Here is a 16,420-nt window from a genome sequence, read left to right as displayed (position 1 = left end):
CCAGGGACACTGCAGGGAGGGGTCCCAGCGGTGGCAGGGGGCTGGGGGGACAGCCCAGGGGCAGCCCAGGGGCAGCCCGTGCAGCACGGTGACACCCCAGGGACACTGCCCCTCTGCCCCAGTGTGGCCCTGAGGAGTCCAGCCCTGGGCACAGCAGTGCACTCACATCAGCAGCAGACACAAAACCAGCCAGCTCAGCCTCCAGCACTGAGGCAGACCATTTACTGCTCTCCAGCACCTCACTGGATTTTAAGATGCACAACAGTCACCCTTAAAGGGCAACCCCCAAATATCCTGTATCTGTTCACTGCTGGACCATCTCTCCCCAGCTCCTGTATTCTCACTGCTGCAGGCTCCAAAGGCCCTTGAATTCCCTTTCATCCAGCACATGGCTGGAAGAGCAATCAAAATGGTCCCCAACATCCCTGCTTGAAAGGAAGCGCCCAGAGCACCCTGTGATTCTCTGGTCCAAGCTTTAGGACAGGAGAGAAAACAGAAAACAAATTAAAACCAGAAAATAAAAAGCAGGCAGCTGATGATGTGACCTGCCAGCGTCCCCAGTGGGCAGTCTGGTCTTTTCTGGCTAGAGGGGAGAGGGTCCCTGGCTCTCCTGTAGCACTCCTGCAGGTGCCTGGCTCTCAGCAGCACCTTCACCTGCTGAGTGTTGGGTCAGGCCACAGAGCAGGCTCTGATGCCGCATGGGGCACTGAGCTGGCTGCAGCCTGCGTCACCAGTGCCCGCTGCAGCAGAGAGCCCAGGGAAATGAGCAAACAGCCCCAAAGAGCTGAAACCCTCCTGCTGTGTTCCAGCCAGCAAGGCAACCCACGGAGCACCGCACGCTGGCACTGCCACACCACAACGGAAAAGGGAGCGTAGCTGGGATCACAAGTGACAAACTCCTTGCAGCAGGGGATTATGAGCAGTGACTTCAATTGCAAGCCAACAAAACACCGTGCATGAAGACAGAAAACACCTTCAGAACCATGACACAGGTCTGCAGCTCCCTTGCAAGTCTAATCTGTAAGGAAGAGAACCCCAAGACATTGAAATTTTGGGTTGTTCATTACAGTGCTGTACTGTGCCCACTGGGATATGCACAGAGGAAAAAACATCTGAGGTGAAAGGAAATAAAGGAAGAACTCTGCTGGGAAGCAAAATGCTAGGGCTTGGTTTTCATTATCTAAAGGCACAACTCAGAACTGCCTGACTGATGATAAGAGATGTCACCCTCCCAGGGAGCTGGATCCAGGGAGGAAAAGGAAAGCTTTCAAAACAGCTCCTCTAAGACATTAAACCAGCTTAATATCAAATCATTCTGGAAACAAACATTTTAATTCTGTAACATCAAAGCACTGAGAGAGAACATGCTAAAGCAGAAAATTCCTGAATTATAAGCTCGAGGTTTTAGTCTTTACACATTTGGCAAATAACCAGTTACATGAATAATGCCAAACCCATATATTCTGCAGAACATCCCAGGAAATGTTTCCTTTAGTCAGAACCCTGCTCTGAGCCAGCGCTGTCAACTCGCTCAGTGCAAAATCCCATTCTGTGCACATAACCCTGTACAATTTCAGCTGATAACCATTATTTTCTCCTCCAAAATACGGCAGGGGACATGTGTGGGCTGCTGCATGGCTCCTGCTTCTCTCCCAAAGTGACCTTCAAGCAAAGGATGGTGCCTGCCTGTGCACCCTGCAGTACTCAGGGTCTGAAATCAGAGGCATTATGTGAGCAAAGCTCCTGAAGGCCTCAGTGGAAGCTTTGCTGGCCCGAGGACTTGGGAACGGCCTACGTCTGTTTATAAAGCTTTCCAGTCCGCTGGGATACAGGGAACCGCTGTGTGCAAGCATAAATTATCACAGGGAGGCAATAGCACCGTGAGATAAATCATAATATAACTGCACTGAAAAGTGTGTTTAACACAAATTAGCGATATCAAACTAACACCGAAGTTACAGACTGCTGAAGCTGACTAAGGGATCTGAGTGCCCAGATGCTTTTAATTTGAGTGGCAATGAGGGATTTGAACTCCTTCAATACTGCTGAATGTTCCATTACTAACGTGTAACACAAAAACATGAAAGCAACTGGCCTTTCAAGCCTACAAACCTGGCCAAAAGATTCTGGCAACATCTTTTTAGACACATCTCCCCAAGCATACAGCCATTAAAATTAGAGATTCAGAAAATCACGAAAGTATTCCAAGCCTTAATAAATGCTTTCAGGAAAAAATCCAACAATTCCAATATGTTTTTCAATAGATCACTTTGATCCATTTAATAAAAATGTAATTGGGCTATAAAAGTCTGCTAAAAGAAAAATAGCTTTAGCACCAAATCCCATGTCCTGCAACTCAGAACAGAAACAATGGATCACCCAAGATCTGTCCTTTCGCCTCAGTCTCAACTGCAACACTTCCATTTTTTGCACCTTTTTAAGAAAGCATAGAATTGGACTTGAAATAGAACAGATTTTCCTGGGCAACACTGTAAAATTATTTCCCAACAGAGCCTAAATGTTAGTGGTGATGGAGAACCAGACACGAACACATCCTTTTACCACTTTAAATTATGTCAAGAACTAATCTACAGGCCAGTTTTATTCCTTTATAGATGTCTGCATGCCTGTCAAAAGATACTAAGAGAGCATCCCCTTGGGTTGAATCCTCTGCAGCACTGTCACTGCCCTAGTAGCACTCTCTCTCTGTTTGCGAGGACACGTTGTCCTGACTTTCCTCTCCTGAGCAGGGCTCAGACACAGAAACAGCTCCATTGAAGCCTGAGCAGGTAGTGCCCACCTCCACACTGGATATTGGGAGCTGTTTCAGGCAGCCTGAGGTGAGAAATTTCCCTCCATGTGTTTATTGTATCCAGAGGAGGACAAAGAGGGAGGAGAAGGAAGGGAAGGAAAATAGTGATTAGTGTAATGGGATTTGCTATTCTTGTTAATGGTTTAATCAATAGAAACATATACAGAACCCTCTGCCATGCTTGCCATGCTCAAGTGTCTCTGTAATTAGCTCAACACCCTTACGCCATGGTTAGTATCACCTGAATCTCTACCACTCACTTTGGCAACAACAAAAAGAGGCAGGAGTGGGATTTCCTGTGCCAAAACTCAGCCCTGCCCAAGTGACCCTGCCTGGCATGTCCTGGCTGTGCTGGGTACCCCAGACACAGAGTGTGGGTGGGACAGGTCCCAGGACAGGTGGGAATTGCCCAATGTGAGCAGGACAATCTCATGGTGCTGTGCCCAAGGCTCTGTGTGCCCCAGATGTGCAGGTGCAGCCCCACGTGCCTCTGCTCTGCCCTGCAGCCAGCCCAGCACTGCCAGGGCTCTGCAGATCACACACACCCGGTCTGTGCCTGTCACACAGGAGCACCCCTGCAGCAGCCCCTGACAGGAGAGTGCACAGGGAGGGCTGAGGAGGTGCAAAAGGCAGATCACACACACCCGGTCTGTGCCTGTCACACAGGAGCACCCCTGCAGCAGCCCCTGACAGGAGAGTGCACAGGGAGGGCTGAGGAGGTGCAAAAGGCAGATCACACACACCCGGTCTGTGCCTGTCACACAGGAGCACCCCTGCAGCAGCCCCTGACAGGAGAGTGCACAGGGAGGGCTGAGGAGGTGCAAAAGGCAGATCACACACACCCGGTCTGTGCCTGTCACACAGGAGCACCCCTGCAGCAGCCCCTGACAGGAGAGTGCACAGGGAGGGCTGAGGAGGTGCAAAAGGCAGATCACACACACCCGGTCTGTGCCTGTCACACAGGAACAGCCCTGCAGCAGCCCCTGACAGGAGAGTGCACAGGGAGGGCTGAGGAGGTGCAAAAGGCAGATCACACACACCCGGTCTGTGCCTGTCACACAGGAGCACCCCTGCAGCAGCCCCTGACAGGAGAGTGCACAGGGAGGGCTGAGGAGGTGCAAAAGGCAGGCAAGCAGAGGCAGAGCAGGATGAGGCAGAACTGTCCCAGGCTGGCACAGCACCAGCCCCATGGAGGTGCCACACAGGCCGTGCTGAGCTCTGCCCTAAGGAAGCTGTATTTGCAATTGGCACCATGTCAGTTATGGGATGTCACTGCTGTCATACCACAGGACACAGCATGTGCTCTAGGGAGCCACAGGCCTTCCTTACAATCCTTTACCTTGATTTTAGGCAGGGAGAGAGAAAGTTTGTGTTAACTTTTGCTTTCATCTCTCTAAATAGATAGTGCCAAAAGCAGATATAAACACCCTATTGGTGTATCAGTATAAAGCTCATTTAAAAGGCTTAAAACTGACTTTGAAATAAGCTGAGACAATCTCCAAACTGACAAGTGCAAGGCAGGGGGGAAATAATCTCTGCAAGCGGCAGATTTCCTTGAGGAGCAGCTTTCCCCACTGCCAGGCTGGAGGGGGGGCACCCCTCCATCCCAATGCCTGTCCCCACAGCCTCACGAGAGGGAACCTGGCCCATTTACAGCTGCTCATCTGTGAGCAAACAGCACTGGAACAGTGACTGCCACAGGCAGCATCTGTGCAGAGAGCCTGGATTCCACTTCCACAGCACTGCAACTCCGAAATGTGAAGTCACAAGATTAGTTTGCTATAATGTGTCTAATTTATTTTGGCATTCCCTAGGGATGAAAAAAAAAAACAACCAAAAAATAACTATAGGCAATGCTGTTGCATCAGCTCTGAGAAGCATGAAAAACCACAACTGCAAGCAGCAATGTCTGACGGGTAGGTAAGTTATTTTGGCCTTTTAAACATTTTTTTAATAAGGAACAACTGACAAGTTTCCCCTGTGCCACTTGCCACTTGGATGCACTTTGCACTGCACTGTGTCACAGGTCAGCCCAAGGCAGAGCCTGAAATACCATTCCCCACTGATAAGCTCCAAGGAGACACTGAGTAACAACTCTCTCTTGCCTAGGGCCAGCAGGTCAAACCTCAAACACCGACCAAAACCTCAAATACACACTGCTGGGGCCGAATCCTTTTCCAGAAGAGGGCTCCCACTCCTCTGCCTCTTTTCCAGTGCATGTGAGAACCTGTCTGCCTGCAGACACAGGGCAGTGAAACTGATAGGAGCATTACAGAGTATGACCTGGAGAAAAGAGAAAGCCACGGGCTCTGGAGCCCTAATCCAGTGTTGCAGGAGCCATTGATATGCCAGACAGGCTTTGGATAATGCTGCTGACTGATCATGCCACAGCATGTGAACTTGAACATTTCTGTCAAAGAAACCGTAACATTTTTGAGAGCTTAGGTTTAGGCAACTGAGATCAAACCCATTAGACAGTGGTTGCTCCCCAGTTAGCCAGTTCTCCTAATGAGGAGAATTCAGTGAAACACTTTCTTGGCAGCTTGTTTATGAAGCAAAGCAAAAAATCCAGCTACCTTGGTTATTCCCTATTTGTAGTACTACTTCTGCTGCTTGTAGAGCTGTCAGAAACCTGCTCTACATTACTGCTCTCTCTCAGCCTCCAAAACCATCACTGAGGGCTGAGGCAGAGTGCAACAAAATCAACGACTCGGACTTCACACACTAATTATCAAGTGGGTTTCAGGTTAGATATTGTGATTTCCTTGTAGCTGCATGCATCCTCCTACCCTGTTCTTCTCTGCACTCACACATTTAATACTTGTTACTGAAGTGAGTTACACTTACGCGTTCAATACTCCCAGAATGGAAAACCTTGGGCAACTGAAGCTGCATTCCTGAGAAGACAAGGTTCCCTTTGCATTGGGATGGGATTACTGGCTCTGATTTAGTTAAGTCAACCTCAATTCATGCTGGTAGATTGGTGTAAATCAGCCCTAGAAGAACCAGAGGTCTAGAATGAATTTCCAGAGAGTATTTAGTCCAATGGCCTGGCTGGGGGAGGACATGCATAGGCCATTCCTGAGAGCGGGTCCAGCTTATTTTGAAGGAGTTACAGATCTCTCCCAGGAAATCTGCTCCAGTCCTTCACACTCCCTTAGTACCAGATTAGTTACTAAAAACAAAGTGCCCTGATTTTCCCTGGAAGCAATTTATCCCAAAGATTCTTGTCTTAACTGCCAGGGCCAGGAATACCAAATTATTGCCTGACAGTGTTTTGGGGATAAACAGTCTTGCCCTCAGCCTCCCTCTCCTGAGGATGAGACCCCTCCACCTTCCCCAGCAAATCAAGCCTTTTGGACCTTGGATCAGTCTTCCTGCCTTCCTTTTCCCACTCAACCCAGTCCAGCTCAGCTTGGAAGTACCCTAGGCAAAAGCAAATGCTTCTGCTTGCTGCATTATTGCCCTTGCCACAGGGGAGCAGTCCTGCTCACCCTTAATGTGCCTCTTCTGTAATAGCATGCTGTTGTTTATTGATGATCAGTTTGTGAGCCATCAACAGCTTTCATCCTCATTGATAAGTCAACTACACTGCAGCTGTTGGTCCCACCCCTGTCATAACTAGAGAATAACCTACATGAAGAGTTTATTGCAACACACAAATCTGTATCAGCAGAGGGACAAAGCACTGTCCCACCTGCATGGCAAGCTGATTTGGGTGGGGTTCTTAGCCCCTCTCCACTTGCAAGCACCACATTGAATTGTAACCTGCCCAAAACCTTTCCAAAGTGTTGCCAGCTGCAAGTTTAAATTGCATGCTCTCTTGCCTCAGCCATTCCACAGGTGTAAACAAAAGATAGATCCCTATCAATTTTCCAACCAGTTTTGCATTCAGATATTTTCAGCCATATAATCATTATAAAGGCACATGTGAAGCGACTTCAGAACTCAAACCTTTTGAATATGTGTCTCAAAAAAAATTTATGCTGCCTGTTACTCATCCCCTCAATTTCTTCCGGGTGCTCTCCAATAGTTTGGTGATTTGTTCCAGTGTTTTCCCAGGAACCACAGCTAAGCTGACAGGTCTATAATTCTAGATTTGCTTGTTAGCAGCACTTTTGGACCTGCAGCTCAAACCTGCACTACTGGGCTTTGCTCCAACAGACCTTTTTAGCACACATTTAATTAGGAGGGCGAGACATCTGGCTGTAGAGAGTTGAGTCACATGCTTATTGCCACACATGTGCTTGGATGTTCATCTAACTCCTAAGAATAGATACATATAAAAATCCAAACAAACAAAACCCAACGCACCAAACCCAAGCAAAACGGAGATGTATTTTCATTTAATGCTTATGACTTTAAGAATGGAAATAGCAACAAATACTAAACATTGAATTTCATTCATCCCAAGAGATCATTCTCCAATCCCCTGTGGTGACTCCTTTTACTACTGTGCTGCTTCACTCTCTTGTTTGGTTAGATTTTTCTCAGATCTCCCATAATACCTCCTACATTATGCCTCCAGCACATTCTTCAGCCTTATAAGTCCTTCCTTTAAGGGAGATAATGAATCGATTAGATGTCACTTAGCCTGTCATGCACTGCTGTTGACACCTCTTGCAGCAGCTTTCCGCGCACTCCAAGGGTGTTTCTGTGCTTCTGAAAGACAGAGCACTGACAGCTCTGGGGAGCCAGACTGATCTCCCCCCAGCTCTGCCCAGCCCAGCTCAAGCCCGCAGAGCAATTACAGCTCCCGCGGCAATAGAAGGAAACCGCACACGATGGGGGCACTCACCCGCACTCCTCCCTCTGCTGCTCCCCATCGTCCCCTCCAAGCTTAGGGCGCCTGTGCTAAAGGCAGCTTGCTCAAACACAGCCCCTGCTCTGCTGCTGCTCAGCAAACGAAGCCCCTACAGCTGAGGGTGGGCCGGACTCCCCCGGCAATGCCTCGGCCCTGCCAGCCAAGTTAATTATGGGATAATTGTCACAGAGCCACGGCAGCACCCCCGGGTGCCGAGCCCCAGCTCCCACCACTGCTGCTCTCTGGGCTTTCCCTGCTCCTGCTGCTGCTTGCTCCTGCCTCCCAAGCCAGGATGGATGTGGGCAGTCAGGTTTTCTCCCACACCTCTTCTATCTAATCTCTTCTTTCTCTCCACATGAATCATTTCCCCAGATCAGCAAAGAGACCTCAAACACACTGCTTATTCCAAACTAAATTTATTTTATGCATACAGAATTGGGGAGGAATTCCAGCTACCAGAGCTCTCTTGCAAGCTAATTATTCTTCAAAGAAGTTTTAGGCAGTCCCAGGGAGCATCTAACTATTGATTTTCTTCTCTGTATAATTTCCCTGAAAAATGTAATCATTCTCCTCCTGTCTCACACTGTCACTTGCCTCTCAGAACAACCTGGGAACAATAAAATAGTGAGATGGAGGGCACCAAGAAGGGCACCATCAAAAAATATATCTCTGTACAAGCAGAGTCTGTAAAAGCAAACCCAAGAAATGTCTGTAGACCTTGTTTAATATTCATCAGCCAGTGTAGGGTATAACAGAAACCAAAATGCAACTGTTATGAAAATTCAGGCTAGAAAGAAATCAAATGGAGACAGCTCTCTCACTATGCTGCCATTTCAGAGTTTCTCATTTCTGCATTTCTGGCATAAATGTACCACAGAGAGAAATGTCATCAAATACATTGGTTGCTTACAAATGGATCATTTTTATAGAAATTCGCTTATGGAGGAAAAAAAAAAAAAAGAGAAAAGGATTTGGCAATCTGAGACTCCAAGGAACTGGCCCAGTATAAATCTATTCCTAACACACAATTTTATGGAACAACAAAATAACAATGGAATTGAGATCAGCATATCTTAAAAACCCTGTTGTGCAATATTAAGCTGGGGTTTTTCCTCCACGTCCTTGCACAAGAAAGCCCTTGACCCGAATAACTTAATGACCATTAAGAACGCCTTGTGGCTTCAGAAGCGTAGCACCTTCAAATACAGCTGTAATGGGAATATTGAAGCAGGTACTGAGCTCCCTGCTGCTGCTGCTTTATTGCTGTGTGTGTGCTATGAGCCCCAGCCCGCTCAAGGAACCATGGAATCATCCCTTGGCACTGCCAGTGAGGCGCCTGCTGAGGGACAGGCAGGCTCTGGAGGGGCCACCTTTATCACAAGCAGACAACAGGGGCAGGAAGCAAAGGGCTTGTGAGAGGGAGCAGGAGAGCAGGGCAGAGCAGCCCTGCTTGGCCGTGCCAGTGCTGCCAAAGCTCTGTGCTGCAATGCTGAGCCCTCCTGGGCGTTGGACTGGGACAGGGCTGCACAACGCCAGCTCCAGGAGCTGCCTGCGGGTCTCTGCTGACCTTTGTCAGGGATTTGCTCTTCCCTCCTGCCATGGCCACAGGAACCGATTTTGATTTCTTCCACGCCTGGGATTAAAACCTTGCAGGACCTGGGACCAAAGTTGGCTCTGAGGCTGTGCTGTCCAAACTCAAGCCTGGTTTAATCCACCCCCTTTCCTCTGGAGGTCAAATCACAATTCAGGAGGGGAAATGAAATGCTTTGGAAAGTAGAACACACAATTACCATTAGAGGTAGGCTTTTTTAACTCATTTTCTTCACAGATTTCCAAGTCTTTCCTGTTTCCCTTGGGAAAATAAATTCTTATCAGAAGCTATTTAATGACAGAAAAGGAAAAGCTATTATCAACTTAAAGGAAAAAAACCAACAAAACAGCTGAGCAAATGTAGGTAAACTGTGTCCTGTTGCTGCCAGGCAGAGAGGTTGGTGCTCCGAGCACAGCTCCTTTCGTGTGCCAACACTCAGCTGTGCACCTTGACATTCATTATTTACCAGCCCCTGTGTCACACAGGGCTTTCAGAAACAGGATATTCTTTAGCAACCCAGAGAAGAACTCAGCCTCCAAATGTTCCCAGTGCTCCAGGAATGGCTTTGATTCTCAGCAGTCTGGAACACAGCTGTGGCCATCCCTGTCCACTGCCAGAGCAACACCATGGGCTCTGCTCCAAAGGAAGCTGCTTTGAGGGGGCAGCACCATCACAGAGCTGGGCTGCTCTGGCTACATTGTCTGAATCCGAGTCAATTCCTGGCCCCTGACTGTCTGGCACCCTTGGAAATCTGCCAAAATCAAAAAGGAGGTGGGAATGGCCAAAACCCACATGCAATTTTATCATTAAAACCTTAAATCCAAAGTTCCAAATGCAGAGGCGTAAAGCTTTGCTTTGAGCCCCCTGTGAGGAGCATTAAAAACGACCCAGCTTAGAGTGCTGTCAGGGGGCCTTGAACGTGCCCTGTGCTGCTCCAAAGCACCTCCCTTGCATTTGGGGGTCATTCAAAAAGTGGGCATTTGCACGATGGCAAGGTGCACCCTGGCAAGATCCCTTCAGGATTTAAAATACATCTATTTTCACTTTCCAGCATTAACAAGAGCACTGTCTTCTACACCTTCAGTCATCTGCATGCCAAGAAATGAGGGCAAGATGCACAGATGCTGCAAGCCAAAGGAGGAGACAAGCTGGGAAGAAGCCAAGCTTCGCCCAGGAGCAGAGTGACATTTCAGAACATTATGCTTGGGAAGGTGCCAGTCCAAGTGATCTGCACACTGGCTGGGCTGGAAAAGTGAGCCCCCACATTGCTGCAGCGGTGCAGCTGCAATTTCTTACCAGTGAGGCAAGTGTTAGGGGAGGCAAGAATCCCAAGCCAGGGAAACTGCTCAGCTCAGGTGTACAAGAAAACAGGATATATGGGTGCTGTATGTTCCCCTAAAAGTAGGCCTGTATGAGGGGGCACTAAACAGTCACATTTCCATCCTGGCGTCCTCACAGAGGATCCGTGCCAGCCATGCACTCCCCCTCTGAGCCCAGAACCTGGCTGTCTGTGCTGTCCCAGCGCAGGGACAAGGAGGTAACCCCATGCAGAAGTTCAGAGATGTCAGGCTGGACAGTGCTTCTGGCAGCTGGAGGTGGAACTGTGTCAGAAAAGCCCAGCCTTCTTTTCTGTGGGCTTTCCAGGAAGAAACCAGACCTATTGATTAACTCCTGTTGCATAATGGAAGGGAGGTTCGGGATCAGAGGCAGGTGGGTGAGTGTTAGCTGCTCTCTTGAGTCACTCTCAGATTGCATCAGTGAGCTCAGCAGCAAATTTCAGTATCTGTTTCTTCTACTCAAATCCTCTCTGCTGTCTATGGTACAGCTCCTCTGCACCCCTCAACTCTAAAATGGAGTTGGCTTTTGACTTCTATTTTTAAAAGGTCTACTTCTATTTTTAAAAATGCAAACCTTCACGTATTTCCATCCTTTGGGCGCTTACTTTTCTTTTTGAGGCGGCATCAGGGTCTGCAGGTATTATTCTTGTCCTACACACAGGGCAACTCAGACTTGTAAATAAGGAAACCATATTCTTTGTCATTCTCTGTCACATTTGTTTCTGATTTGATCTGTTCTCTCAGACCACTTCTCCTGCACTTCCCTACCCATCCTCGTGCCCTCACCACCAGCTGATACACTGCTAAGAAAAGGCAAATGATACTCTACAAAATCGCAGAGTAATTTCCAGTAGGAATGGGTGCCCTGGCTCCTCCAGCCCGGACCAACTGGCAAATGATGTGCCACCTTCTGGGCTGTCCTTGAACAGCTGCACACAAGGGCAGCAGGAATGCCAACCACCTCTAGTTTACACCCTTAGCTGGAGGGGGATGGCAGCAACATCACCCACACCTTGCCCTGTGCCAGCATTGTGCAGGATGACAGACCTGGCTGCTTTTCCAGCAGCCTGCTGGCTGTGCTGGTCGTCACCTCGAAGCACGACCTGTCCTTCACGTGAATGTCCCTCTACTCTAGAAACAGGCAGCGATCTGGGTTCTTCAGCAGCGCTATCACCACGGGCTCTGGCCAGGATGAACACACACAACCCCTCTGAGGCCTGTGAGCTGACGGCACCACGGAGCAGGGAAGGGAGACGCTGCCTTGTGCTAAGAGAAGGAGCAGCCCCCTCCTGTGCCCATGTACACTTACTGCACAGCACACTCGGAGCTCTCTCGCTGCTCATCAGCACCCAGTGGTTTTGGCACCAGGCTGCCGGGTGTCTGTCAGTGCATGCCCCTGCAGACCGTGCTTGCAGGGATGAACTCTGCCGCTATTCCCGCAGACCGTGAGCCTGGCTGCTGCCTCCGGGTGTCTCGGTGCCGGCTGCCCGTGGGTGCTGCTGCCTCCGGGTGTCTCGGTGCCGGCTGCCCGTGGGTGCTGCTGCCTCCGGGGTGTCTCGGTGCCGGCTGCCCGTGGGTGCTGCGGTGCAGGGGAGGCTGGCACATGCCCGAGCCCCACACCTGTGCAGAGGGCGCTGCTGCCCCCGGGGTGCAGGGCAGACACGGGGAAAGGGTTCCGGACCATTCCCCGCAGGGCAGGGCAGGGGAAAGTGTTCCGGACCATGCTCTGCTCCCGCAGCTTCCCCGCACAGGCTGCCACCTCGTGGGCAGCCACTGGCACAGCATTTTTCCTGGAAATACCAACTCCCAAGCGCAAAGAGCTCGTTACTGTCAATATTCTGCACCGATGATCCAAGGAAACCGCAACCCTTCGGGTCCCTGGCTTGGGAAAATGGTACAAGTGCGGAGATGATAAAGTTGTTCAGCCTCTAACGTGGTTAGTGGGACAGATTTTCCATGAAAATAAGAGCTCTGACAGGCAAATCTGCAGGTGCCACGGTGGGATGTTAGTCGGAACCAGCAAGATTGGCACTCTTTGTACTCAGAAGCTGCACCCCTGCTGGCTATGTCACTCGTAGGAGCTCCGTGTATGAGTCAGATTTCACATTTCTATCTCTTGCACAGTGAGAATCTGCAGTCAAATCAATGTAAATATGTCCTCTGCTTCTTCAGGCACTTCCTTTACAGCTTTAATCTAAATTACCGAAAGCTAAATCTGGGCAGATCTGGAGTGGGATATTTAAGGCCTGTGTAGACTTCTTTTAAAATCTGCTATTCTAATGCTGGATTAGTTTATCACCATTGAACTGATTTTGTATCTACTCTGACACCTTTGGAATTTCCCAACAACCTGACAGTGCAAGGACTTTTCATCTTCAGATAGATCCTAATTTCATAATGTTGTGCCCGTTTTTCAGTAATCCTCAGGTTCAAAACCATTTACCCGATGAATCTGTATCTGCACTGTGTGCCTAAGGTGACAATATGTGCTGGAGGAGACCATTTGGATTTCAGCACTTTCCAAATCTGGTCACCAGGAAGGAGACTTGATCTGCCCTCATCCTTATCCTCCACCTCCAAATGAAGTTCTCAGGTTGCTGTGCTGCGGTAATCCTTCCATGACAGGAGTGAGTATTAGTCTGTGTGGAGAAGCAGCCCAAGCATTTTTACTCCCTTGGGATCATTTTGCAGCAGCCTTTGGAAGTCAGAATCATCCCACATTTGTCTTTCAAGTCAGAAACGAGATACGACAGTGTTTAATTTTCTGTTTGTTTTGGATTGTGTTATTTGGAAAGTGGAGGGTGTCTTTTCACTTTCCATGCTGCCCCTGCACAAGGACACTCCAGCTGAACCATCTGTCCCTGGGCCAGGGGTGTTCCAGTGCAAAAAGGATCAGTCACTTCAGGTTACAGAAGATGGTGAATTTTCCTAGAATTTTCTTTCCATCTCTCTCTCTTTTGCTTTGTTGCTACTCCAGTACTGCCAAAAAAGACTTAATCCTAGGGACTTACTAAAATAACTTCTGACAAATGGACAACTTAATCTCTGGAATAGTCTGGACACCGCATGCAGTGACAAGTATTTGAAAATGTTTCATGGATAGAGATATTCCTGCCTTGCTTTTTAAATAGAAGCAGTCTTCCTTTTTTTGACACACTGAGCAATACACATGGCATCCTAAATCTGTTTTGTCAACTGAGTCCAGGCTTCTTAAAAATATGCAGCAAGATTTTAATAGAGCTCATCCCATCATACACAAGCAGACATCCTGCTGAGTCCTCAAAGGCTGGATATTCCCCATGCACAGCCCACATGCAACTGCTCCTGTCTAATTGCAAGCAATGACAGCCTCCCATGGGCTCCTTTCCTCTGACACCACGGCACAGCCTTCTCTGTGCAGCTCACCAGCTCTAAAAACTGCAAGCCTTTCTGTTCACACTGTCGGTGCCTGTCCAACTGCACCAAAACACATTCTGATTTTCTTCCTGGAAAGCAGCTTTTCCCAGTCCTGAAATGCTTGCCTGTAGATGCAAATTCAATGTCAGCTTTTTGGAAGGTTGCAGAAAGCAGTGTCACTTGTGTGTTAGCATTAGAAGTAGGAGCTTAATTTGCTGAACTTCCAGATGGGCGGGCCAAGATTAATTCTGTGGGGTTTTATGGTCAGATAAGCGTAATTTTCACCAGCAGCCTGCTATGCTATTTACTGTACAATAGCAAGAGGATTGCTACATGGTCTGGGGGCTGAGCTGACAAGACACAATGGATGGCAAAGAGAAGTCACATTTGTTGGGGATTGTGAGTTACAGCCAAAATCCTGATCCTGCACCCTAAAATCAGGAAAGCTCCAAAAGCATCAGAATGTTAAAAAGAAGAGTCTGTATTTCTTGTTTGCTGGGCTATTTGGAACTTTTAGGAGGCACTCTGTCACATTCTCAGCATTTTTCTGAAGCTTTGACAAAGTGGTGTCTGCACCGAAAGGGATTAATGTGAAACCAAGGATGGCTCTGCAGTTACCTCAAAGGACATGAGGGTTTCATCTTTGCTTTAGAATGCAAAAATAATAATGGCTTCCACAGCATGCTGGAGAGTTGGGCCTGTAAGAAAGACATCAAAGACCTTACTGCTCCCACCCACTGCTGAGTGGGCACCCCTGAGCACGGCAGATGGCAAATGCTGAGACAGCTCCAGCGCGCACTGAGGCTGCCAGCAGGGGCACGGGCTGAGGCAACAGCAACAAGAGAATGGGCAAAATAAGCACAGGTCCATCCCAGCTCTCCTTTATCCTGGTCTTTTACAGAAACTTGACAGTCCTTTAGAAAAGCAGTTTGTGTTTTTAGGGTAGGGACAACATGGCAACCCATTAACAAAAAAAGATATTATGATGCCTTCCCAGAGCAACTTGTTATTTCACACTGTAAAATTTACAGCGACACAGAATAAAGCTTTAAGGTTTGACGGAAAAGCTTCAGAGGTTGCTGTTGCCAGGAATGCTCTTAGGAAGAGTTGAAGGTCCTTGGGCATATTCTGGGAGCAGAACTGTCCTGATCCCCATCAGTATCAGTCTCTAAGTGTCTTCCATTTCCTCATCTACTTCCTCAGAATCCAAGCCTTTACTTAGACTTGTTACAGGTAAACCACAACTAACTGGAATTGCAGAAGAGGTAGAACAGATTGACATAAAAACTTCATTTTTAAAATTAAGTCCTAAAGATGAGAAAGATGTCAGAAACTAGACAAAGCAGTCATAAATTCAAAGTACACACTACCATGTGAGCATGTGTATGTGTGTGTACACATATGTGTAAATATTTGAGTTAGAACAGAATACTATAAACCAGAGGAAAATTTTTCCAAGAAATAAATAAATTTTACTGCAAATGTGCTGCACTGGAGACCTAAGTGGCCTCATTTCCTGGACTAGGTAGTCATGAAGTTGTTTTTAAGTGTGAAGGACACAGCTATAATCCATAACTTTCAGCCTAAATGATTGCATTGCTCTGACAACATATTGCTTCTGTGCTCAGCTGGAAGTGTGTCACATTTGTGCACCACCTTTTTAACACCATTTTCTCTTTTATTTTTTGAGCAGAGACAGCATAAAATTCAGAGGTTAGTTGGGTCACCTCTTAGTCTTCAAAAGAATGGCTTTGTCACTGCCTGTGATCCTTATGTTATTAACAGGACACAAAAGCTGAGAGGAGAGGCTGGCAGACGTGGATGAGAGGTGGGTAGGAGGTGTGAAGGAGGAGAATTTGGAAATCACTCCCTGTCTTTTTATGCCAGAGGGAACCAGGCAGGGAAGCTGGCTGGAGGATAGGCTGTTACCAGCTCTCATGATTTTGAGGGTTGCATAATTATTTTGTTAACATAAAGACAAGACTTTGTGACTCATGTAGTCCCAGAAGACTGAGTGATCTTTTGAAGGCTAAAAAGGGGCAGCATCTCCCAGTGTGATGGCACATGATCAAATAAATCCTACTGAGGACAAATGTCTGGGTATCTTCTTTGGGGTTTACCATTCCATGTCCTACTTTGTCTCCCAGCAGCAAAGCTTTCCCAAGCCACTTGAGGCTTTGAGTCCTATTATGCAATGCCTATGGAGAGCTCAGCAGTGCAGAAGAGAGTACTGAACAATTTAAAGCTGAAATAAACCTAGGCAGAGGTGCAGCCAATGAGAGTAAAAGCACAGGAATGCCTTGGGCCCCGAAAAAGCAGATGAAACAGTAATTATTCCCTTTCTCCTTCAGATGTCATTAAAAACTCTGTGTCAGCGCAAAGGTGTCCCCAAGCAAACACAAAACCCAGCTGATTGCAGAGATCACGCAATTTCTGAACACTCCTGGACAGCAGGGCAACACCAGTTCAGAAACCCATCT

The 16,420-nt window shown here is 47.9% G+C and overlaps 1 protein-coding gene across 1 annotated transcript in view; it reads right to left on the bottom strand.

Annotated features, from left to right (window-relative positions):
- Positions 1 to 16,420, bottom strand: part of PAK5 (p21 (RAC1) activated kinase 5) — a 158,455-nt gene that overhangs the window by 122,757 nt on the left and 19,278 nt on the right. The window lies entirely within an intron of this gene.

This window comes from Melozone crissalis, unplaced genomic scaffold (assembly GCF_028551555.1).
Source record: "Melozone crissalis strain CALT ecotype California unplaced genomic scaffold, PUWL_Pcris_2 ptg000081l_1, whole genome shotgun sequence".
Lineage (NCBI taxonomy): Eukaryota > Metazoa > Chordata > Aves > Passeriformes > Passerellidae > Melozone > Melozone crissalis.
Note: the sequence above shows the minus strand (reverse complement) of the source record. Positions and strands in the feature narration are given on the sequence as shown.